Below are 19496 nucleotides of genomic sequence, written 5' to 3'. Positions count from 1 at the left end.
AGTGGCAGAGGGCCCCTGGGTTCAATTCCTAGAACCATACACACACACACACACACACACACACACACACACAAAGTTATTTTTGGATTCTTAAGAGTTAACATCATTAATTACCATTTTTTTACCATTGTTAATTATCCCCCTAAAAAGTTAAACTCACCATATATGTGTTCATATTCTTTTTTGTTTTGATTTTGAGATGGAGTTTTTCTTTATTGCCCAGGCTGATTTCCAACTCATGGCTCAAAGGGTTTTCCCACAACAGCTTCCTCAATAGCTAGAACTATAGGTGCATGCTAGCTTGCCCAGGTTATGTTCATATTCTTTAAAGACTAACAGAAAAATTTAAAAACTATAACTGGAACTTAATGCATTATTCATAAAACAATATAAAATGTCTGGGAAATGAAATCACTTTTAAAATCTCCATGACAAAAATCATAGCAGCCAATACAGAAAAGGTGATTTGGGAGTGTGTTAAGAGAGTCATAAGACGATCAACTTGGTGCCTTTAGTAACTCTTCACTTGGTCACTGCCATGAAGGCGCCCAGAAAGACAGTGTGGACAGTGTTGTTTCCCTGCCTGGATAATTTTATTAGTGACACACTGCTTCCCCATTCTCAGTTCTCAATGTCAGGGGTGAGATGAAACTCCGTCCTAGCTTAGGCAGTAGACTGAAGTCTAACCAATCAAATTTCATGACCCCAATAATTGGTTCAAAGGTGTTCATGACCTAACTTGGTCCAATTAAAGTAAATTTTAGGACCTTTAACAAGAATTCTGTAATCAAATACTCTCATGATTTCCTATTGCGTGCTCGGAAGGCTATAATCCCAAAGGCAGTTGACAGCCATCTTACAACCACCAGAGGTGTGCAAGGCTGAGACTAAGATCGACGAAGATAAAACAGACCAGTGGTTAAGGGAGAGAACCCAGACAACTAATCCTAACATCCTCTGAATCTGAGTATTTTCTATTTACAACTTTATAGTTCTAACTGTAAAACAAAACTGGCAAATCATAAAGACAATGGAAACAAGACTGAAGAAGCAAATAATCCCATTTTGCCCATAATCCTATCATACAAAGATGATGAAACTGAAATTTCAGAGGGCAGAATTTCCATAAGCAGTGTTAACTGCATGAAAACATGCTCATAGCTTGAAAAAGAGGGGAGCAAGCCTAAAGAATAACACCGTATCATACTTACCATCAATAGCAATAGACAGAAATTACCATGGTAAAAGGAGCAATTTCTTCAACAAAAGCACTGTGACCAAGATTGTTATTTCTTCAAGGAATAGCAGATTTGGACTACAGACAGTATCAGAAACATGGATAGTTTAAACCAGGTTTGACTAGACATATTTGCACATGGAATCTCATTGTCTCTGGAAAACTACAAAGTTGATAGCTGAAGGCAAAACAGAGGTCATTGCTCTGAAGGGCAATGGTTTTGGGAAGTTGTCCATCAGGAAATGTGCTTTTCAGTCCATGCACAATAGCTTCGAAAAAAATAAAATACTTGGGAATCAATCTCACAAAAGAGGTGAAAGACCTCTACAATGAGAACTACAGAACACTAAAGAAAGAAATTAAAGAAAACCTTAGAAGATGGAAAGATCTCCCATGTTCTTGGATAGGAAGAATTAATATTGTCAAAATGGCCATACTACCAAAAGTGCTATACAGATTCAATGCAATTCCAAATAAAATCCCAATGATGTACCTTGCAGAAATAGAGCAAGAAATTATGAAATTCATCTGGAAGAATAAAAAACCTAGAATAGCTAAAGCAATCCTTGGCAGAAAGAGTGAAGCAGGGGGTATCGCAATACCAGATCTTCAACTCTACTACAAAGCAATAGTAACAAAAACAGCATGGTATTGGTACCAAAATAGGAAGGTGAATCAATGGTACAGAATAGAGGATATGGACACAAACCCAAATAAATACAATTTTCTCATACTAGACAAAGGGGCCAAAAATATGCAATGGAGAAAAGATAGCCTCTTCAACAAATGGTGCTGGGAAAACTGGAAAACCATATGCAATAGAATGAAATTAAACCCCTATCTCGGAGTATCCATCCTCATTTCAGATAATGTGGACTTCAAGCCAAAGTTAGTCAGAAGGGATAAAGAAGGACATTTCATACTGCTTAAGGGAAGCATAAATCAGCAAGATATAACAATCATAAACATCTATGCCCCAAACAGTGGCTCATCCATGTATGTCAAACAAATCCTTCTCAATTTTAGAAACCAAATAGACCATAACACAATAATACTAGGTGATTTTAACACACCTCTCTCACCACTGGACAGATCTTCCAAACAAAAATTGAACAAAGAAACCATAGATCTCAATAACACAATCAATAATTTAGACTTAACAGACATTTATAGAATATACCATCCAACCAAGAGCAAATACACTTTCTTCTCAGCAGCACATGGATCCTTCTCTAAAATAGACCATATATTATGCCACAAAGCTAATGTCAGCAAATACAAGAAGATAGAGACACTACCTTGTATTCTATCAGATCATAATGGATTGAAGTTAGAAATAAATGAAAGAGTAAAAAACAGAAATTACTCCAACACCTGGAGATTAAACAATATGCTATTATATGATGAATGGATAACAGAAGATATCAGGAAGGAAATTAAAAAAATCTTAGAGGTAAATGAGAACAAAGAAACATCATATCAAAATCTCTGGGACACTATGAAAGCAGTACTTAGAGGAAGATTTATTTCATGGAGCACATTTAATAAAAGAAGTAAAACTCAAAAAATAAACGACCTAACACTACAGCTCAAAGCCCTAGAAAAAGAAGAACAGACCTACACCAAAAGTAGTAGAAGACAGGAAATAGTTAAACTCAGAGCTGAAATCAACGAAATTGAAACAAAAGAAACAATACAAAAAATTGACAAATAAATAGTTGGTTCTTCGAAAAAATAAACAAATTGATAAACCTTTAGCCACACTAACAAAGAGAAGACGAGAGAAAACCCAAATCACTAAAATTCGGAATGAACAAGGAAATATCACAACAGACACGACTGAAATACAAAACATAATTAGAAGCTATTTTGAAAATCTATACTCCAACAAAATAGAAAATTTCAAAGATATCAACAGGTTTCTAGAGACATATGAATTGCCTAAACTGAACGAGGAGGACATACACAATTTAAATAGACCAATTTCAAGTAATGAAATATAAGAAGTCATCAATAGCCTACCAACAAAGAAAAGTCCAGGACCAGATGGGTTCTCAGCCAAGTTCTACAAAACCTTTAAAGAAGAGCTCATTCCAATACTTCTCAAAATATTCCATAAAATAGAAGAGGAGGGAACCCTTCCAAACTCATTCTATGAAGCCAATATCGCCCTGATACCTAAACCAGACAGAGACACATCGAGGAAAGAAAATTTCAGACCAATATCCTTAATGAACATCGATGCAAAAATTCTCAACAAAATTTTAGCAAATCGCATACAAAAACATATTAAAAAGATAGTGCACCATGATCAAGTGGGTTTCATCCCAGGGATGCAAGGTTGGTTCAACATCAGGAAATCAATAAATGTCATTCACCATATCAATAGACTTAAAGTCAAGAATCACATGATTATTTCGATAGATGCAGAAAAAGCATTTGATAAAATACAGCACCCCTTCATGCTCAAAACACTAGAAAAAATAGGGATAGTGGGAACATTCCTTAACATTGTAAAGACCATCTACGCTAAGCCCATGGCTAATATCATTCTAAATGGTGAAAAACTGAAAGCATTCCCTCTAAAAACTGGAACAAGGCAGGGATGCCCTCTTTCACCACTTCTATTCAATATCGTCCTTGAAACTCTAGCCAGAGCAATTAGACAGACCAAAGAAATTAAAGGGATACGAATAGGAAAAGAAGAACTCAAACTATCCCTATTTGCTGATGATATGATTGTATACTTAGAGAAACCAGGAAATTCCACCAGAAAACTTTTTTTTTTTTTTAATCAGAGAACTACTTTCACTTTAGGTCTTTCTTATGCCCTCCTATCTCAATGAAAGCTCCAGCTCCAGGGAAATTTCAGAGTGTTAGAGACCAGAGTCTGGTGTATTAGTTGTGTGTGTGTGTGTGTGTGTGCATGTGTGTGTGTTACCTGTAAAAGAAATGAAAGTTGACTGAACCAGTGTTATATAAATGAGCCATAGACAGTTCCTGTGTATTTGCCTAAAATTTCCCCTGTCTTATTTACTCTTTGCAGAAGACTGGAACTATTAACCTAAAACCTATCCATATCAAACTTAAATTTTCACAAGATGAATTGTTTTAAATATAGTCTAAATAAACATAGTTTTAATTTATAGCCTGCCTACTTTACATCATACTCCATGAAACTGCACCCAACACCTGCTTATCATAGATAAGACAAAGCCTGTGGCTATAAGATACCAAAACATTGCCTTTCAGAGTTCTCTGACCCAGAAACTTCCCCCTTGCTGCTGAGCAACATCATCTAGACACAAAAGCCAACTCTACCCCCAACATCCCTTCTCTCCTGGGATTTCTGTTACCTTTTTCTTTTTATGGGTAATGACCTCATGCTGGTGTCTCCGGAAGTTTTTTTGTGAGAAGGAACTTCTCTCTCTGCATCCCTGTCCAAGTACTGCCCAATAAAGTTTATTCTCTGTTACTGCTTCTCATGGTCCTGTCTATTTTTTGTTTAACCCCAAAATTTCTAAACTTACCAGAGCCAGCTGAGCCCCAACTTTCTTAATGCATATGTACCATCATAGGCAGAAGAAATGTGTTCTCAAAATCGAATTAATGAAAGAATTTTCATTGCATGTTAATACTAATATACTTTCCTGCTCATCCAAGTTCTGAACCTACTGAGAGATAAAGGAGTCAAGGGGGTGGTGATCAAATTTCTGATGGAACTACTGAAAACTGTGGCATTCATACATAGCAACAGTGGTGGCTTTCCCAATGCAATACCCAGAATCAGGCAGACAGATTTATTCACTCAGTCTCAGGAGGTGGAGACCCAAAGTTCCCAATTCTGGGGGCAGATCAGAGCTGATGACTTCTCCAGGCAGATGCACCCCAAAATGCACCTGTCAAAGGAGCCACTGGGTGCTTGGGAAGGTATAGGCCAAGAGTTTCTGAACGAATGGCTTTCCAAGTGGAAGTCAATAGCAGCATTGGAAACAAGTGTTCTCTCCTAATAATCACATCTTCTTGTGATTGTAACTTATCACAAAAATGGAAATGTTTCTTCAGAGAAAGTCTAGATTCAAAAGGATAGGATTTTCGTTAAGAACCACCAAATGCTTATAATCATATATATGAGGGAGTGCTGTTATTTCCTCTGATAAAATGCAAATTCAAACGCTCAATTATATCAATGAAAATGAATAAATTTGTCTGTATGTGTTGGATAATAACACTCAAACCTAAAAGTACGTCAGCTTAACTGAATGAAACACAATGGACTGATAAACCCTTAGTTTCTATGAAAAACTCATGTCGCATGCTAAGCTAGGAAAACAAATCAGTGTTTTTGATGAAAAAGCACTTCTAGAGATTGTCATTACTTTTGGCTCTTCAAATGAAAAGTTCCATCTCAGTTCTAAGAAGAGGAACTAGACTCCAGAAGCAGTGTCTGCCTAATGCATAGAAACAAAGGGAAAGAGAAGATGTCAGGGACTCATTACCCTAAGAGTCTCCGAGTCAAGCTGTGTTATAACATTGGTTAAGTCTCTACCTTGATTACAAATTCTGTACACTTACATATCTGCCTGCCATGCTTCTGTATTTTGAAGTATACTTGTAAATGTTTTTTCTGCAGTGTTGGAGATTGAACCCAGGGCTTCACATATACTAGGCAAGCACTCCACCACTTATCCACATCCCCAGTCCAATATACTTGTAAATATTAATCAGACTGAAATGAAGCACAGAAAACTTAAGTCATAAGAAATCAGAAGGAAAAGTTTTAAACACACAAGAACAAGGGGTTATGTAAGGGTACTGTGGCTTTAACTGTAAGCCCTGAAACCCAGAGTGTGTTGTGACACTGTTGTGACATTTATGAAGAGTTACACCAGACAATTTAGATTTCACTGTGACATATGCTGTATAAATTCTTTAATGTTTAGCTTATCTTGCACTAAACAGCAGAAGAATACTTAGTAAGTGCAAGTAGGTCAACATCACTTTAATTTGCATTATCAGTTCAGAAGAACATTTTACACTATATGTGTTGTGATAAAACACTGTGTCATTTCTGTCACCCAATGCAGAGTATTTTTAGGTCTTTGCACATTATGTGTAGAGATATTTGGTATTGCCTTTAATGTAACTTGCCATCTGTGTTCTAGTTTCTAAGCATTGGCAGAAGTGAGCTAAAAGCATTGGCCAAACTTCAAGGGGTTAAGATTTTTGCTAACAAATATGGACTATTTGATATGAAAACCATCATTGTTTGATATGTCAAATAAAACATTTGTCAATCAAAAGTCTTTAAGCACTGGGCTATGTGACATTTACTCTTTTATAAACCAACAAAGTCCCTGGTGGCATGCCTTTTTTCCTCTCATTTAAATAGTGGTAGGAGAACAAATCATACTTCAGGGCAAGTTGATAACTGCCAGTCACGATTCCTGCCTTGTTTACTATAATGAGGAGGGTAATAAATGCATCTGACCATTTCGGCTGGCATTTGCATAGATGAATGATTTGTCCAGTCAGTCGCTCTCCAGTGATTTGGGTCTTTTTGTCAGCACAAAGAGCATTCAGTCTCTCTGGAATTTACAGCAGCCAAGCTCTCATTAGCAAACATCCTTTACCATGAATGATTCAAATAATTACCACTGAAATAATAAACTGTTTCACAAAAACATTTTATTTGATGGCTCCAAACATCAACTTTTCTGAATTGTTGACATTCAAATAAGCCAGAGAGCTTCATTGTTAAGGAACAATGATGCTCTTGTTAAAGGGTGGGCATTGTTTTACCTCCAATAGACCTTTAAACTTGGCTGGCTATCAAATGAGTCCCTCAAACTGCCAGCCAACATTCTGGGTAATCAGAGGGCATGTACCAGATGGAGCAGTTAAAACTTTACATATTCAAACTCCAGGAAATATTCTTTAGATTTTCTTTTTGAGGTTGCAAACCTAGAACTCCAAATTAATTAGCAGCTGCTACTTTGTATCTTTTTTGCACCTTTTGGAGTCAAATAATATTAAATGTCCTCACTTATGCTGAACTATTCAAGTGCAAGTTCTTTGCTGTAATGGCATTCTATGTGTATAATTAAGTGTTATTTGATATAGTTTTGGAGTTCAAACAAATGAGCAAGCAACAATTATACCTTATTATGATCTACTCTCCTGCATAGCCATAGGGTTGCTCTCAGTGCATTACCAAATTCATAGCACCAGGCAGGCAGCAGTTCCTGTTATCAACTTTTTTCACCCTCTGCGCCATGCATAATTTAGAGAGTTTTATTAATTTTGAAGTGGTTTAATGTATGCGCATGTTCTAAAGATCTAGGTAGATTGTATGACTAAGTTTAGCTTTCATAGAGCAATTGTTTATGCATGTAAATGTCTGAAAAATATTTTCCCTCAAATCTTAAAAAGCTATGGTTTCATTTAAATAGATTAACTTGCACATTGCACCTTCTTCCTTACCTGCAAGGAAAAATTCAGGAAGGGAATGAGTGGAATATATTTCTGTGCTTTGCAAATTTCCTCATTACTTTGCTTTCACTTTCAAATTTAGACATGTTATATATAGCAAGAATGGAAAACTGTCAACAATACTGAAATACCTTGATGTTCATACAAGATTACAACACGATATAGGAAAATCATGACCATCGGTAAGCACAATTTTAAAATGTTAACTTTGCAGATTATCTTAAAGATATTAATAATATTGACTAGATCACATAGACCCTATAGCTACACTCTCATAGAAGTTAAGGATGTCAAAATTACCCTTCAAGATGTGCCTGATACAGACGGCCACTTAAAATGGCATGCAATTTCTTAAGCTTCCATTTCTATCTCACAAAGATAGATGCAAATTGGAAACATAACTTGTCATACTTAAAATAATTTGCTTTATTGGGATGTTGTGTCCAAATTCTGAAGTTTCTCCTTTGCCACTAGCTCAGAAGCTTTTATTCCGAATGGTGCAGCTTTTTTATTTCCTCTCTTGATGCTGCCTATTCTGGTTGGTAATCATGGTCAAGACTACAGAACCCATTTTTCATTTTGTTATTTGCCTTGTCAAATCAAAGGTCAAGAGATGATGAAGAAACCCCAAAATAGCCCAGGATTGGCAGATTTCCCCCCCAAGTTTTCTAACGGAATTTGGTGCTTATGAAAGTGAGGGAATAAAAAAATGGCTGTAGCCATAAATCATGCAGGCAAGAGCCTTCCAAGCTTTGCATGATTTCACTGCCTAGTGCCTAGAGGCCCAGAAAAGAAAAGCAGGCATCCTACCATTAATAGTGCCATTCTCACGATCTCAGGCTGGGGGCACATGAGGACAGCCCCTGACAGCGACTCATCTTTAATGATTGGAGATGTTGACAAAGAGTAAGTGCAGTCTTAACTCTTTAGCTATGATCCCTTTCAGACATGACTTGATGGACGAGGGGTAGAAAATCACAGAATGTTAGGGCCAGAAGCAATATCAGGATCACAGTAGGCTTTAGAAGTTATACTTGAATCCAGGTCTCTCGACAGCTTATACAGAAGTCATTCTCTTATTGAGAACATCAGGATGTGCCTCAAAAGCCCAAACCTTATTTTTTAGTAACTTTCTCATTAAAATTTACATAGATACATGCCCTATAAATGTATGCACTTTCTTGTTAATAAAAGTGACATGCTGTGTCAACAAGTAACAAAAGTGACTTTTGGTCAACAGTTCTTTTAGTGATAATGTGACTTCAGGTGTTTGGACAAGAATCATACATGATAATGTTATCAGTTCTTCCCCAGAGACCTGAATAAGTATTGTGCTTTTAAAAACAGGGACTTTGCTTTAAATAACATTCCAGGGACTGCCACTATCAAGTTGCTGAGATGCTTTTAAGCCAGGATCTTCAACTCATGTCTGGAGCTGCCAATGAATCATTGCTTTGAACTATGTAGCCCTGGACAGTGAGATGCCTCTCCTGGAAATCCTTCCATATGATGGCTCCCATTTGCAGGTGGGAAATGTGAGGGAAATGCCCATGTGCAGGTGACTCCAGTTGATAGGGAGAATTCCATGCTTGTCATGGAATTTGCTAGTTCTAAAGTCTTGAATTCAAATCCCAGCTACCTGGAGGTAGAAGAGATGGGTGTAAACTGATAAGCCCCAACTAAGCTGTTTTGCTCATAACTTCCTCCTGTTCACCTCAAGAAGCCTCTTCACAGTGAATCCCTTTGATGTTTAAAGACTGTATTAAACATGCTGAACCCTGCTTCTTGTTGGACCACACCCCACCAGGGCTGATTCACCCACTGAGTCCCAGTTTTCACCTATGTTTGAGTGTTGGTCTTTATTTCAAATAATTTATTTTCCCAATTCACCCACCGCCTGCATTTGGAGAACTGTTCTCCAACCCTGCAAGTTGCAGCAATACACATGGGGAAAACATTTTCAGAGCCATTTGGAGGGAAAAGAAGATAGACCTGTAGTCTTTTTGAACCAGTTAACATGGTCTCTTCAGTTGTCTCAAAATACTGATGTATTTGGATGTTGTGGTTTGTTTACAAGATTTAGGAAAATATTTGGCCTTTTTTCAATGCCCTGATAAAAATGAATTTTTATCAGCCCAAAGTTCCTTTTGGGCTGAATTGCTTTCTTCCCTCCTTAAATGCATATATTGAACCCCCAGTACTTGAGAATGTGACTGTATTTGGAGATAAGGTCTTCAAAAAGATGGTTAGGTTAAAATGATGATGTTGGGGCAGGTCTTAATTCAATCTTAAAGTACATGAAATTTGGACACTACAAGAGATACCAGGTCAAGTGTGGGTGTTCAATCCCTGGTATCTGCCCCCCGCCACCAACAAAAAGAGATATCAAGGACATGTATGCCTATAAAAAAAGACCATGTCAGAGGCAGCAAAAGGGCAGCCATCTGTAAGCCTGGAGGAGAGGCCTCAGAAGATACCAACCCTGCTGACACCTCAAACTGGGACATTAACCCTCTAGTACACTGAGGGGAAAAGATTCTGTTGTTTAAACTGTCCAGACTGGCATTTTGTTCTGGCAGCCCTAACAAGCAAATGTAAGCTCCTCAGATGTATAACTTTCTTCAACCTCTGAAATCACCCTTGTTGGTCTCTCTACTTGAAATCAGTTTCCTCCCCTTCTACCTATTTTACCTGGCTAGATCCTACAAACCCTTCACTCCTCAGCTTAGACAGCACCTTCTCCAGGGACACTACCTTCCCTGTGTATATGCAGGTCCAGTGCCTCTTCTATAGGCTTAATAGCATGACATGATTCTTATTTCATGGCACTAAGCTCACATTCTTGGAAGCAGCAGCGAAGGGCTACTTAGTTTGAAATTTGACCCTGCCTTGCCCACTATTAATGGGAAGTTGCGCTATGTTACATATCTCCATGATTTTGTGGACTTGTTTCTCTGTAAGGAAAGCTAGAAAGGTCCAAGTCATGTGCCCTACACTATGTTGGTGAAACATTTCTTAGAGTTGTGTTAAAAAAAAAAAAAAAAAAGACTTAATCAAAGAGTTACAGCAAGTTTAGGCAAGGAAAAAAATGCAACCAAAATGTTGGCATAATGAAAATCAAGATGTAACAACACACAAGGGGGAACAATGAAAGTAAGAAAAAAAAACTTGGGGAAGTTCTACTATCAGATTACAAAGGTAATGTACACTTATCATCAACTTAAAAAATAGAATAAATAATAATGTAAAAGTAGGGTTGTTAAATCCCCTTAGTGCTGTATTGACTATTAATCTGCTAGAGGTGCACATACATGAACACACATGTGTACAAGTGCAATTCTCTGGCAGATTTTCCAGCAGGCACTGGCAGGGTGTACTCTCGATCAACTCAGTTCTAAGGTTGTCTACTTGAAGATAGTAAAATCTCCCAGGCCAATGCTCAATCCCATAAGATGATCCCCACTTCAAATGTTAATCCAAAAGTCTGGGTCACACAAAGCTCTGACCAACTGCCTACAAACTGAGGTGCCTACACCACTTCCTTGGGCTCAATTAATTTACTCACAGAACTCAGGGAAACAATTCCTTGGGTTCATTTTTTGTAAAGAATATAGATAAACACCAGATGAAGAGATGGAGGACCTCCCATGTACTCTCTGTGCATACCCTTCTGGCCCCTCCACATATAGCAACTCAGAAGATCATCAGATCTTACAATCTAAGGGTTTTTAATAGAGCTTGATTTCCTACTCCTGCCTCCAGTCACTATTCCTCTGATCAGCTGGTCTTCCTGACCGCTAACCCCATCCTGAGTTTATCTAGGGGGCCCACCCTAAGTAACCTCATTAACCAACTCAGGAATTACCAAAGGGGATCATTATGAATAATAAAAAATATTCCTGTAACTTGGGAAATTTAAAGGGTTTAGGCAATCTATGATAAGAACCAGGGCAAATGCCAAATATATTTTGATTTTATACCACACATACATGCTGACACACACCTGTACATACACATGAATGACTCTGCACACACATATATCACAGGCATTTGAGGTTGAGGCTAGCAGTACAATTTCTAGAAAGCACTATCATCCGTCAACATTTACCCAGTAAAGTAGCCTATATTAGCTGCTTCAAGATTGTTTTCACATATCTACTCTGATGTGGAAATCTTCCAGTTGGGCTAAATTTAACAATAGTAAGGAATGTACCTAACAGAACCACCTACCTATGCTGAGTTCTCTGAATGTAGAAAATGCTTCAACTGCATCTGCAGTGCCTGTTGGCACAGGGCATGGAACTTAGTGCCCAATAAATATTGTACTACAAGTGGAATGAACTAAGTCAGGGAGAAAAAAAATATAATGAGGCCAGAGAAGAAGAGGAAAACAGACTTTTTTGTGTGGGGGGGGGGCAGGGGCTACTGACGATTGAACACAGGGGTGTTTTGTCACTAAGCTACATCCAGTCCTTTTTTATTTTGAGAAGGGTCTCACTAAGTTGCTAAGGCCAGCCTCAAACTTGTGATCCTCCTGCCTTAGCCTCCCAAATTCCTAGGATTACAGGCATACACACACCATGCCCAGCTAACCTTTCTTATTCTTATTCATGCCTCCACTACATGCCTCAAACCCCACAGATTTCAGTATCTGCATTTGTTCTTTTAGTATTTGAACTTTTCTTAAATGACTATGTTTATACTTATTTTTCATTACAAAAGAGATGGGTTTAAGCCCAACATTTCACTTAGGATGAAAAATTCTGACTTTCTTCACTGATTGGGTAAATATACAACCACAACCCTTAGGACAACTTCTGTTTGACTCCAAATAGTTATCATGAAATAATTATAGAAGCTTTCTCCTGTTACATGGAATAATTGCCTCTCCCACCCCCGCCCTGAACTTATTCACTAAGCTTTAATCATCACAAGAAATTTATTTATGCAAGGAAATAGCAAGTTATTCACTCAGCTCATTTTATTCACCATTGTCTTCTGATTTCTTCACACTACTTAATTTAGCACATCAAGGTGAACCGATTAGTTTATCTCACCTTGACAGGGCTACAGTCCACTGGCAAAACATGTTTGTGACATTCTTGTTGGATACCTCCTTTCTAGTAATAGCTGTCTCCTGAATTATCATTGGTTGGTATTTCCAAGTCAGAATAAGTATGTGACCAGCAGGTAAATTGTGTTGATAATGAATCAGAACAAATAAGGGCATCAAAGAAAATGCCATCTCTTAGGACCACTGTGCACGATAAGGCATTGTTTCAGATCAACATCTGCTTTTACTCTTCATGATGATAAGAAAAGCCCAATTAGCACCCACGGTTTAAAAAGATGCAACTTTTTTTTATTTATCTAAGATTCTACTGCTAAAAACCTTGCCAGATTTACAATTCTAAAGACAACAGCTTTTTGTAAATGTGTTTTATTTGCAGTTATAATATCTATAGTTATAGTCAGTTCATTAAAAATAGAGTTGTAAACTATCTCCCAAACTGCCATATTTGAGTGTTTAAAACAAAAATTATTTAAATTATATTCTTACAATGCATTTGGGTAGAACTGTGAAGTCATCTAGTATATAAAGTAATGTCCTTAAATAGGAAGCTCTTCCTTAATTAGGATAGAGGTTAGGACCATGTAATTTTTTACATTACATAACTAGTCACTCAACCCAGGATTAAGCACACATTGTCCCCAACTGCTTTGCCATGGTGGTATTTGTTATACTTTGCTTCTAAAGAGTTGTTGCCTGTCTGGATCTCAGGCAAATGAGCAACGGTATATAGTCAAATGAAGTCACACCTTCTTAAGCCCAGAAATAACCACATAACACCTTCCAGCTGCAAAACTTTCATTCTGGAAGAAAGCTGGCTACAGTTTACCTTTTGAATTATATTATTTCTTACAGTCCTACCCAGCTTCATCCTTTTCACAAGAAAGCTAAAGGGCATTTTTCTTTTAATAAGAGCTGAAAATATCCTAGAGTTTTCATGATACTATGTTGTAGAAAAAGTTCTGTGAGTGAGGGTGTATGGGCAAGGTTCCTACCCATAGGATTGAGAGCCAGACCTGGGTACTACTCAGTTAATTGTGAGATTGGGGTTTGTCTCTTAATCGCTCTCTGCCTTTATGTCTTCATTGCTAAAATAGAAATGCTAATAGCCACCCTGCCTGCATAGTTGTTATGAAGATCAAATGAATTAATAAATGGGAGAGTGCTTTGGAAAAGTTAAAAGTGCCCCTCCAGCATTAGTTATTCCTATTTGGCTTTTATATTCTTTGGAAACCCCATTTATAATAAGGCTTTCCTTGAAAATCACTATTTCTTGAATCCCATGAAAGCTTTGTCTTTGTGTTATCTCTTATGAGTTCCTTTGGAAGTTCAGCAAATTTCTCTGTTTCCTACTGTGCTGCACATATACTGCCCAAAGTGATTCTGGGGCCTACCTGGCAATGGAGAGCTAGCTCAGCACTTTGACTCAGTGAGAACTGATGCAATCATGATGCGATTTAAAATAAAGTCATACCTTGCAGTCTGGGATGGTTGGTTCCAGGACCCCCAAGAATACAAAAATCAGTGGATGCTCAAGTGCCTGATAAAAAATGGCATAATATTTGCACATAGCATACATACATCCTCCCATACACTTTAGTAATCTTTAGATTATTTGCAATACCCATTACAATGTAATTGAATGTAAACAGTTGTTCTACTGTGTTGTTTAGGGAATGACAAGGAAAAACAATCAGTATATATTTATTTAGTACAGATGTAATTTTTTTTTCTATTTTCAATCTATAGTTGTTTGAATCCATGACTGTGGAACCCACAGATACAAAGAGACAAATGTGCATAAACTATAGCATTTTTCTGATGCACACACATTTAAGTAACACTCATTCTTAATAGAAAATTCTGAAATTACAGGATTGCAGGAAGAAAGAAGAAATATAAACTACCCCCAATTCTACAATCTAAACATATTCATTGTTAATACTTTGATGTATATCATGTATATCCTTCAGGCCTCTTTTCCATGTATATAAAATATACATTGTATATATTTCACAAAATGTATGTTGTTATGGTCTGAATGTTTGTATCCCCAATGTAAGTGTATTTGGAGCTAGGGTTTTTAGGAAGTAATTAACATTAAATGAAGTATTAAGGGGACCCTGATCTAATAGGTCTTTATGAGAAGAGCCATCAGTCAGTTCTCCCCATCCTCCCATCCACGGTACGTGAGAATACAGTGAGAGGGCAGCCATCTGTGAGCAGGAGGAGAGTCCTTACCAGGAACCAAACCAATGGGCACCTAGATCTTGGACTCCTAAGCCCCCAGAATTGTGAGAAGTAAATTCTATTGTTGAAGCCATCCAATCTATAGTATTCTGTTATGACAGTCCAAGGAAACTAATACACATACATTAAACACATCTATATCATTTGGTTTTTGCTTTGTAACCTAACATTGTAAATGTTTCTCTATGCACTCACTATTCTACACTGAAATTCTCTTTTTTGTCCACAGTTTTAATTGGCACATTATAGTTGCACATAATGATGAACTTTCTTGTTACATATTCATACACATACACAATATAATAATATAATTTGGCCAATATCACTACCAAGAACATTTCCCCTTCCTCCCCACCTTCCACTCCTTGGTTCTTTTCCTGATCTCCCTTTGATTTTCATGAGATCCTCCCCCACCTTTTTTTTCTTTTTATTAACTTCCAATATGAGAGAAAATACAGAACCCTTGACCTGAGTTTGACTTATTTCACTTAACATAATGGTCTCTAGTTCCATCCATTTTCCTATAAATGAAATTTCATTTTTCTTCATGACTGAATAAAATTCCATTGTGTATATATACAACTTTTTTTAATCCATTCATCCATTGATGGCACCTAGGCTGGTTCCATAGTTAAGCTACAATGTAATTTCAAAGACTTTAAAATATGGCAAAATATGGATATGACCTAAATTCTTTAACAAGTCCCTATTGTTGGATATTGAGATGGTTATAATTTTTGGCTACTATAAATAATACTGTGATAAATGTCCTTGGATAGTTATCTTTTTGTGTAGTTTTCATTCCTCAAAGTAGAAATGCAAGATCAGAAACTATGGTATTTTTAAAGTTTTTGATATATTTAATTAAATGTCCTCTAGAAAGTCTGTATTAATTTATATTCCCACTGATGGTCAGTTCAGGTTGCCTATTTTCAAGAACTCTCACTAACAGTAGGCACAATAATTGTAAATGATAGCTGTTAATTTGAAGGCAAAAACATTTCATTGCTATTTTAATTTGTATTTTTAATTACTAAACTACTGAATTATTCATATATATTTGTTTTAAATTTATTCTATAGAGACAGAAAGGAAAGACTCTCCCTCTTAACATATATTATTAAAACTATGAACAATTATATTATTAAAACTAAAATTTCCCAATATATTAGATACTTTGTTTTACAATACACATTTTTATGACATGCACATGTAGGATATACTTAATGCAATCACCAATACTAAAGTGTCAACATCATTGGTACAATCTCACTGCTTTGCCTTTCATGATTCTTAGAAAACCCGAGAAACAGGGGATTTTTATAGGTTTTATGGAAGTTGGAATTTTAGTTTCAATTAGCTTTAGCAATATCCCATAGAAATTCTGAATAAAGAACATTATGGAATGCTTTAACATATGTTGATAATGTAGGATATTCAAAAATAGTAAATTATCTTTCTACTCTTGTCCTCTTCATAAAAGACTAGATAAAATTATTCATTAGAAGAGTGAATGGATTTATGGAGAAATAATTTACTATCTTCTAATTTGGAATAAGAGCAAATAACATATTTTATTCCAAACTACTTCAAATTAATGGATATTATTTCATCCCTTCCTACCCCCAATGTAATATTCTTTTATATTTTCCTCTGCAATGATAAATTTGACTCTTTCACCTTCTGAGATCTGAAAGACCATCTTACTAAAAATTATTAAGTGACTAATGGTTCAAGGGATTATTCTTCCAATTCTTTAACTCAGTGACCAAGTCTTTGACTGAATTTCAAAGTAACAAGGGAGAAAATTAGGGAAACTATAGTTCACATAAATAACATGTAAAGCTCCCTATCTATTCCTTTGTTAAATCAGCAATTGCCATAGAAAATTTGTTCTTTAACTAAGGCTAACCTTAATCTGCCCTTCACTTTAGTACACTCCCAATGAAAATATCTTTTTATAAAATTATTATCTATTTTGTAGTCTTTGTGAAGAGGAAATTATTAAGAGATCTGTCATTACATCTTTAATACAGTTAAAAAAGAGTTAAAAGAAAATTTCTTCAAAAAGACCAGTACAAAAGTACTCCTACATGTACTAGGCTTTTGGATGCCTCAAATATTTTCATGAATGAAAGCCCTTTTGGTTATTTTCATTATAGAAATTCTTTTATGGAAAATTCAAACCAACAAAGGAAGCTTAGATTGCAGTTCTAACATTTTTGAGAAGAGTTGACCAAACATGAGTCCTAAATTGACGTATTATGAAACACAATAAATAAGGTCTCAAAAGCTGGCTAACACTGCAAAGCTTTTTGAAACAGACCTCCCCTTTATGCATCCATCTTTCTGGGAGTTCACAGATCATGAAAGATATGGAATCTGAAGTTCTCTGGTTATTCTTACAATAGTCACAGCTAACAGGGAGCCAGGGAGTGAGAGCCAGTTACTTCCTGCAGAACTGTGTATGATAAATTGTCCCTGTTGCCAATGTGAAAATGGAAGTCTTTATATTGCCTGACTGGGCAGAGTTATTAAAAGACTGCACCAATTGTAAAAGGTTAATTGCTAATGGATAAACAATTCAACTCAAACAATTTCTGTTGAATTCCTACTTTGTCCAAGACACAAAGATAGTAGTGTTGGCAGCTGTGGCATGGGTGGTGGTGGTGGTGATGGAGGTGGAGGTGGTGGTATGTGTGTGTCTGTGAGGGGGAGAGAGTTACAAAGAGACATGACCTAGTCCCTGCCCTCAAGTGTGGTAAATACTACACTGAAGGCATAGCTATGGACTGTGGGAGCAAAGAGGCGATAGATATACATTACAAGAAGGTATGGCTCAACTAGGAGGAACCTAGTGGTTCTGGGATCAGGATACAAGGACCAAAAGTAAGCTTGGTGGAGGGGGTCAAGAGGAAATGGATGGTTTCAGAAAGAAAGATATCTAATAGGTTTTCAAAGAGGCATAGCTAAGACATACCAGATTAATTAATGAGACAGACAAACAGAAAAGGACAGTAATCTGGACCAGCCCAAGGCATTCAGTGAGATCTAACTCCTCTCAGGTTCTTATCTGCAATAATCTACCTACTCAGAGAACATTCACTGTAGTGTAAACTCTAAGGAGGTAGTCGTGTGTGTGTGTGTGTGTGTGTGTGTGTGTGTGTGTTCATTACCTCACAAATGCATTATTAAGCACACAAAAATATCAGCAGAAATAGTATATGAACATACATGATGACTGACTTATGGACTCATAAGGGAGCACTGTGTTCAAGAAACTTGGGTTTGAGAAATGTGCACCCCCTATCCAAGATGTCAGATGGTTGCATGATAGTGAAAGTGTGAACATCAAGAAATGTGTATTATAAGATATTAGAATTTTTAATTCTTTTGGTGTTGTCATGTAGGACCCAATACTGAAACTACAACAGAACCAATTATAGTAGCAACCTCCTTGTCTGGATTCACTTTTCATACTTCAATTATTCACTATCAACTGCAGTCCAAAATCTAATAATTGGAAAATTCCAGCAATGAACAATTCATTAGTTTTAAACTGCACACCATTCTGATTAGCATGATGAAATCCTGCACTGTCCCACTCTGTCCCTCTTGGGAAATGGATTCTCCCTTTGTCCAGTGGGTCTATGCTGGATATGCTTCCTTCCTATTAGTCACATGGAAGCTAAGTTGTGAGATAGATTGTTGTAGTATTAAAATGCTTGTGTTCAAGTAACCCTTGTTTTACTAAATTGTGGCCTCAAAGCATAAATGTAGTGATACTGGCAATTCAAATAGGCCAAAAGAGAAGTCAAAAAATGTTTCCTTTAAGTGGAAAGGTGAAAATACATTCAGATATTTTAAGAGAGGGAGAGAGAGATACCACATTCATAGAGCTTTTACTACTGTAAATTATCATAATTGTCCTATTTTATTATTAGGTATTAAAGTTAATCTTATTGTGACCAATTTATATAGTAATGGTCTGCATGTACAGGAAAAACATAGTTTTCACAGGGTTCAATATTATTCACAGTTTCAGGTATTCAGTGGGAAACGTGTAATGTATCTACCATAAGGGAATAAGAGGGGACTAATGAACTCCATATTATAAAGCGATCAGAAAATGATTCTAAACAAATGTCTCATCAGAGCATACTGAGAGTTAGTCAAATTGTTTCTATTACTACAGAGGAGAGGGGATTGAAAGGAAATCACTGAAGTCTTAAATCATCATCTCAGTGGGGAGTCCTATGTGGGTTTTCTCTTTCTTTCCTTCTCCCCAAAAACCATCAACTCCTCTGCCAAGTCAAGGAGAGGGTTTTAAGAGATTTGCTTGTGGAGACTGAGGTTGAGTGTAAGAAGAGATCACTTTGATTCTCTAGTTGAACGTGTCATATGAAATGAACTATTCTGGTGCCTTTCCAAGTAGAAAGAAAAGAG

The sequence above is a fragment of the Sciurus carolinensis genome, chromosome 7 (assembly GCF_902686445.1).
Source record: "Sciurus carolinensis chromosome 7, mSciCar1.2, whole genome shotgun sequence".
Lineage (NCBI taxonomy): Eukaryota > Metazoa > Chordata > Mammalia > Rodentia > Sciuridae > Sciurus > Sciurus carolinensis.
Note: the sequence above shows the minus strand (reverse complement) of the source record.